Here is an 8,099-nt window from a genome sequence, read left to right as displayed (position 1 = left end):
ACTTTCAGATAAGTTGGCTCTGTTTTTTTTGCGTTAAGGCTGTCATATCTGAGATGATGTTTTCTTCTTCAGCTTTTTTCGCTTCAACAACTGTATGTTCTCAAAAATTTTGATAATTTGAATTTTAAAAGTTCCCAGTTACTGCAAAAATTATTTTCTAGTAAGGATTTTTGCCAGTAATGATCAGTTAAAGATTGGACGATTTTAGATACAGTTTCATGTTTAAGAATAGAGCTGTTTAATTTCCAGTAAGAATTCCTATAACAAGTATGAGGGTTTAGAAGGATTTGTACTGATATCGCTTTATGGTCAGTAAGAGGAGTTGGAATGATATTGACATTAATGACATTTTTGTCAAATCCAATGGAAATTAGCCAAAAGTCTATTCGTGATAGGCTAGTATTGGTTTTATTATTCCAAGTATATAATGACATTCCAGGATTTTTTTCTCTCCACATCTCAATCAAATTTATGCATGAATTATATTAGAGTAGATGCTAATGAGGGGTTAGAACGTGGAGGCCACCTATCTTGGAGACAGTTAAGGCCATGTTAAAATCATTGCCCATTATTATCATTGCGCTTGGATATTTAGAGAGCCAATATAGGAAGCGAGATTCTAAAACTCCGAATAGTATATTCGTATATGTGTTATATGTTAACTAATAGAATTATGGTATCATTGGAACTATAATAAGAAAGTGACCTTTAGTATCAGCTTCACTGTGCAAAATTTTCCCATTGAAAGATTTTTTCAGAATCGCTGTACCTGCTGCTCATTCTGAACCATGAGATAAGCAGATGTCATTGCTCCATTGAACCTTCCAAAAAGTTGTATCATTCTTGAGTGAGTGTGTCTCCTGAAAGAAAAATCATTTTTTTGTTGTTTTGCAAATAAAAATAAAGCTTTTCTTTTAACGTTCTATCTTAACCCCCTGGCCTTAAGAGAAACAGCAGAAAAAGACAATGTAACAAAGAAATACTAAGAACAAGTTCTGTGTAAAAGAGAGTTTCAAGTAAATAGGAAAAATGATCTCTATCCCTGAAAAATTTGAAAAATATCCGTTAGTATATAAGTCAGTGTTAAACATACCGTCCATGAGGTAGAACATATAGAAGTTTAAGTTAAGTGTCCTCTGAATTATAAATAAAAACAAAAACTATCCCCCTTTTTACACTTTCCCTTATAACTTTAAGCATACTTATAATAATGAGTCATCTTATTCAGAGATACCAGCCTGCTCAATTGCCGTCAGATCAACTTAAAAGGGTGCAAGAGGTTGCCGCGAGACTGAAGACGTTTTGGACGTTTGAGCATCGCGAGATTTGATCAGCTGATTCGTCTGTGTTTTTTTTAGTCTGGTGCTGGTCGGTGAACACGTGGGGAGGAGAGACTGACTTTCCACAGGGACACGCTTGGAAATCTCACGTAATAGTATTGCTCTCATCGTGGCGGCACCGAGGACCCCAAAATATCGTAAGTAAACTGAAAAACTCTGGAGAGGAAAGAGCGTATTTAGCAACTACGGGGAAACACCATGCACGCCGATAGCCATCTACATCATGTTCATACGGTGTGATTTGGTTAAAAAACACGCACAGTTCATGTACGCATATATGTATATATGTACATATATGTATACACACACACATACACAAAACAACATTGATAATTCCACGCGTCTCTGCAAACTGTCTACAGTTTACTGTGTCACCGTCTGAGTGCACTAATCCCATGTCATTGAACAACTAGCCTACTCTTTTTTTCCTCCAATTTAACAGCCAGCACGTTTTAATGCCTTCTTTCTCGCACTTGCTAAAAACAGGGTCATGTGTCATGAATAGTAAAGTTAACAAATGCGTGTAGGTTGTGAGAAGTATGAATGCAGTTGGTTATCATTTTCACCAGGCCGGCTAGCATGCTAACGTGAAGGTCTGCGGCCCATGCAGAAGCACTCTTTATCTTAACATGTTCGTTAACACTGCGTCAGTCTGGCATAAGCCCTTATTGGTGCATTTGGTCTATTTTAAACCTGTGCGACGCATTGCCTTTATGTTGTGGCCTAACGCAATGGTTAACGTTTGTCGGTGAAATTAAACTTTGAAGTGGCCTTTAACACGAGGCTTAACGTTAATGATGTAACCAACCCACGGTCATGGGTCTTTGGGTAAAAAAAATAACGCAGTGGAGGGAATGTGCGATTAGCTGCCTAGTCATATTTTAATTCGTGTTAGTTCATAAACGTTTTACCACTATTGAACGATGTGCATGGCTAGCTTGCTAACTTTATACGCTGTGTCCTGCAGTGCGGCCTCCGTACCAGCCATGCTGTACTCAGTAGTGTGAGGCTAGTGGTAGATCACAGCCATCACTGATAGCAGATTTCTTTCTCGACAATGTTACGCCAAACTCCCTGTCAGTTAATGCTTCCTATCTTACTGGGGAAAAATGTTGTGAAATTTTTGCTGGACAGAAGTTCCTCTAAGGATGTTCAGTGTTGTCTGATAAATTTGGCGTTCAATGAGGCAACTAGCGGCACGTATTAGCGAAGGTTCAGTTTTTCTAACTTTATACGTTCAAAGATGGGTTATACTGTGTTAGCACAGGCACACAATTTTGCAGCAGTGATAGTGTATTGACATGTGCCATGATAAAGACACTCATGAATTAGGAGCGAAACGATTTGAGTTATTATGATACTGATCCCCACAAGTAAACATTAAACGGCCAGAATCCTGCTGTGTTCTTGATAGCTAACTAGCTAATATAATTTGTCAGTCGTTGGTATGTGTATGTGAAATGAACGTACACAAGGTTTTTTTTTTTTTTTTTTTTTTTTTTTTTTAAAGATAGTGGTAAGCGACACACACAGCACGAGACAATGACAACGGGATTAATAATTATTGGCCACACAAAATCATATTGTAGGTATTAGCACATAGCTAGCTGAAGTGGTGTGGCATTAGCCAGTCCGTCACTGAAAGTTGACTGTGTTGTCTGACGTTACTGTACACGAGAGACAAGGTGCAACTTCTTATCGTGTTATGGGTTTGTAAACGGAAAAAAAATAAGATTTTCGTTCTGATTTGAATTAAATTGAAGGTTTATCCTTTTGTTGTAGCTAGTATCAACGCTTGTTAAATTAAAACTTTAACTGTAGCATCTCTGTACTTTCCGTCCTTTTGACTAGACTGCGTGCAAAATTGGACAGCATACTGATGCATTATCGTCAGAGACAGACTCCATAAAGTCTCTAGTGAAAGGCTAGGATAATTGTACTGGAACAAGGGCCACTCTACAATTCTGCTTGCATGCATTTTCTACGTTGGTCTTAATGGTTATAAAATGTCACCTCGAGGAATCAGGAAACAATATGTAATGTTTATTATCTACAATATTATATCATAGTGATACATTTTAATAGAAGAGATGTACTAAGGCTGCTTTGTATTGTATATGCTCAGCATGTTGTATGGTATGTAAAATGTAAATACAGCCTGGCCTCTCTCCTATCTGAACGTCAAGGTCACAGTCTGACTCTTGACTTTAAGATCAAGAAAAACACAAATCTGGCTGGCAAGGAGGGCTCTAGATTTGTTTTAACTGCTTGTAACTTCTATTTTAACCTTGTCCAAGGTGAATGTAGTGTGGGCCACTATTTCATAGACTCATGTGTACAGGCTATCGGTAGGCTACCTTTATGTTTTAGTTTGGGTGCCCAACTGGACAGATTTCAGTTGTTGATTTGATATTAAATTGTATTGGACATTTAATAATACAGGTGACTGCTTTAATTACTTGAGTCATTTTAACATTCATACAGAGATAATTCTTACTAAATCTGGGGTTGCAGGACCTTCATGAGGCATGGACAATGATGTTGAGACCCCATTTATTTGTTGTTGTTGATTGAACTCGAAGATGTTTTTGATTCTTGATGTAATGCATGTAAGTGAAAGATACGCCCAGGTGTACTCTACATTAAAAAAACAACAACAAAAACAATACTGTTAATTCTTAAAATATCTTTTTTTGGGGGGGGCTAGGCCACTTTGGCCTTTGATAACTATAAATTTATTGGGGCCAAAACAAATTGTGTAATCAGTTGGAATTATATATAATGAAGACAAAATGGCATCCAATCACCAGTAGTCAGTGTATTTAAAAACATTACTGAGTTTATCAAAACTGTAACCTGAATGTTTGGCTTTTCCACAAAATCCTGGCTGAAATTTCTTTTTGAAAATGTGAACAGCTCATTATGTTTTAATAAGATAAAATCTTTATATGTATATGTATATAAGTTTTAGCACCCATGGAACGATTAGCATTTGGGTCTGAGAATATAAGAGCAGTCACAAAAATGACTAAACATTTTTTTTTTACATGTTAAACATTAAACACACTGCTGAGAAAGTTATTGAGAGACTGCTCCTCTCTTCTTGTCTCTAGATACATTGGAGACACAACAGTTGACAGAGGAGATATTACACAGGAGAATATTAGCTGTTTCTTGGTAAATAAATGTTGATTTTACTTATAAAGGGGAAGCTGAAAAAAGACCAACAAGACTGCTGAGCTTTCAGGTTTCATCAGGAGTCAGTAATAACACCATCAAGCACATCATGTTTATAAAATAATTAAAAAACATATACACCGGCCATGTCCAAACTATTCCATAAAGGGCCGTGTGGCTGCAGGTTTTCGTTCTAACCAAGGAGGGGCGCACCGGGCTGGACTCATTTAATCAGCTGATCTCCCTTTTCAGCTGATAACTAAGGGATCCCTTGATGTTGATTGGTTGGCCTGGTGTGCTCCTCCTTGGTTGGAATGAAAACCTGCAGCCACACGGCCCTTTATGGAATAGTTTGGACATGCCTGATATACACAGAGGGCAAGGATTTACTGCATACTGCCTTTGGAAGCTGAGTATAATTAACTGATAATTAGCCTGATCAGCCACTGCCAGCAATCAATACAGACACATGTGGGGAATAATCTATAGTGAGCAGGTTCCTATGGAGAAATAAACCCAACATTATTCCGCCTAGAACATGGCTTACTACTACAGCATTCAATAATGTGACACAAAATAGTGATTAAAACATATTTTATTGATTTAAAATGAGCCTGCTCTCGTCTGTCACCGCTCTTACTGCGTAGCGGTTCTGAAAGTAAACACGTACGTTGCGTAGCAACCATCCCACACCGTGCGCAGGCCGGCAGGCAGGAAAACTTATTTCTTTACAGTTATTCAGCGAAATCATGTCAAATGTGAAGAAGTGACGGGATCCCAGACCCGAGAGAGACGTAGCTGGAGACAGTTTGGTTCACCACTATTATTTTGTACTGATGGATAAAAGTCCCACAGCAGCTGATTTTGACGTTCAGCGTCATACATTAAAAAAATCACTTATGCTGTGTTTTTCTTGGTGTTATTTTCGTGTCTGTCGCCTTCAACCTGGTCACTCTCTGCATCCTCAAGTTGCTTGTGCCTTACTATCGCTTCTCCTGTCGGTCCAGCGTTGTTCTTTACTTTTCTCGTCTTTTTTGCTGGGGACATGTCACTCTCCAGCCAAGTGTTTTGTCCTCTCCAAACAAATTAAAAGTAATGTCTGTAAAATGCTCCATATTTTGCCCCTCAAATCAGCTGGCAATTTGTTATTGAGCTTGGTACATTAACGGATTGCCCCTTTAGCCAATGACAGTTAGGAATTCCTGAGCAGGGGGTCGTCTGTCGGGAAATAAACACTGTTGAATTTTGGCGATTGACCATTTCCATTGACTCAATTCTGACCATTGATCAGAATTGAGTATTTAAGAGTGCCGTGTTCTAATAGACTGTAAACCATTAATCAAACATATAACTAATCACAGTCAGTGAATGTCAGACAACCTTATCATACTCTAGCAGTTACCTCTTTGGTGGTGTAAAATGTTTAAAAATATATGTACATTATTTTAATTAAATGGGACCTTCCCTGAATGTGAAGCTTGCTGCATCAGTTTTGATTTTAATGAAGGCCACATACCTATTAAAATATCTGGAAGTTGAAAATTGCTGAATTCAATGTGCAGATAAGTGGCAAGTCAGATCTCACAGCAACCTATGAACTCTGGTCATTTGTTATTAGCTAACACTGCAGCAATACACTTGTATACTTTAAAACACGTGTATTAATCCTTACACTGTACAGTGTTTAGCCATATGTGCCTGTCACCTAATGTTAATTGTTAGCTAGTGAATTAGCGTGGGAGAAATCTTGCGCTACTGTTGTTGTCCAGCGTGATGAGAGAGACACAGGGAAACATTACTTTTTTTTTTAATTTGCTGCATCACATGTGGTTTTAAATGAGGAAATCTACAACTATATTTTAAGAGCACAATGACCAGTTCAAAAAACTGGCCATGCGGTAGAAGGGGCATTATGGCCATACCTCTGGGCATCCATGGCACTAGCTGTTTGGCTGTGGTATAATCCCTGTCCCATCTAATTATGTCCTCTACTTGTCAATTTTATGAAATTATGTTTTGCACAAATAGTAATAATAATAATGTTCTTTGAATTGTGAAAAATGAACCTTCCCATTTCAATTTGGTTGTGCTGTAGGTCTTCTGGTGGTCTCTGGTTTGGTCACTCTGGTGCATAAACCAGTTTGGTTTTTGTAAACAGATTGAACTGCCATTTGTAATTATGAGATGTTCTGGCAAATTAAAGAATGGCCCACATCAGCAACCTGTGCCGATGGTGTTACATCAAACTTATCTTGCATTAGTAATAAGCAATGTTACAACATGATTACCCTCCTCGGGTTGGCATTGTCGTATACAACATCAGAATATGACTAAATACTACATACTGCATCTCTATTACACTGCATGCTAGAGAGTTCCTTTTTTCTTTGCCCAGAAGGTGAATATTATCGTTGTGCTGTTCCCATACGAACTCCACTGCAATCATATCCCTTTCAGAAGCTTTATAATCCAGTGTTGAACTCCAGTGTCTTTTTGGAGACTTTGTAAAATAAATCTATAACTCTAAGTCCAACAGTGATTGTCCTCTGCAATATATATTGAGTTGTTGCTGTTGGACAGTCACTGGCAATCCCATGATGCCTTGGTTTGAGTTTTTTGACTAATGAAAGGCTGTATTTCTGACAGGGCATGTGTGTGGCAGCTCTGATCTCAAACTCATTGTGCAGTGGAATAACATTTACTGAGACCTGTTTGTTATAGATAATATTTTGATATTTTCTGAAGTTGCACTAGGCCAAAGTATTTTATTTGTCATGTGGCTTATTGAGAAAATGCCAAGAGTGTGCAAAGCAATAATCAAAGCAAAAGGTGACTACTTCGAAGAAACTAAATATAAAGCATTCCGGTTTGTTTAACCCTTTTGTATTAACTACATAATTCCATATGTGTTCCTTCAAAGTTTCAGTGTTTTCAGTATGGATCTACAATGTACAATGTCATAAAAATAAAGAAACCATTGAGTGAGAAGGTGTGTCCAAACTTTTGACCTGGAGTGTGTACTTTTACTATTGATACTTTAAGTCACTTTTACTTCAGGTTTTAAATTAGGGGTGGGCAATATGATTGAAAATGTATTTGTTTTTTTCACAGTTTTTATGGTGTATTATATCACAGTATCACAAAAACAAAGGGGATACTCCACTCAAAACATTCTACCTCTTTTCACTGTATTAATAATGTAAGGCAACACTTCTTAGCAAAGAAAGGAAGATTTAAAAACTGTAGGTGTTTAGTGGCTCCAAATAGGAATGAAAATTAGGTATAGGCCTACATGTGCTTTGGAAGGACTAACCTGCCCCATAATATAGGTTAATTATGAATTATAGTTCATTGTCAGAGTTATTCAAGGAGTGGCTTTGGGCATCTCAGCAGCATTTATTTGGCAAAAAACCCAAAGGATATTATATCAGTACAATTGTTGGTGGACCGTAGGTATGTCTGTCAAATACATTTACATATGGCATACACAGAGGGGTGTTGGTGTTAGAAAATGTTGTGAGCTAAGCCAAGCCACCAGTTATTCTACATTGAATGTAGCAAGCTAAGCTGTTTTCTGTTCAC

General features: G+C 37.7%; 1 protein-coding gene across 2 annotated transcripts in view; it reads left to right on the top strand.

The window, feature by feature from the left end:
* The first annotated feature begins 1,372 nt into the window (after positions 1 to 1,372).
* akap1b (A kinase (PRKA) anchor protein 1b) overlaps positions 1,373 to 8,099 on the top strand; it is a 31,958-nt gene continuing 25,231 nt past the window's right edge. For both annotated transcript variants that reach the window (XR_006006971.1, XM_041940019.1), the window contains exon 1: positions 1,373 to 1,477. The gene's annotated coding sequence lies outside the window, so the exon portion shown is untranslated. The remainder of the gene's footprint in view (positions 1,478 to 8,099) is intronic.

Source organism: Chelmon rostratus, chromosome 7 (genome assembly GCF_017976325.1).
Source record: "Chelmon rostratus isolate fCheRos1 chromosome 7, fCheRos1.pri, whole genome shotgun sequence".
Classification (NCBI taxonomy): domain Eukaryota; kingdom Metazoa; phylum Chordata; class Actinopteri; order Chaetodontiformes; family Chaetodontidae; genus Chelmon; species Chelmon rostratus.
The sequence above is the reverse complement of the archived record's forward strand: the minus strand, read 5'-3'. Positions and strand labels throughout refer to the sequence as shown.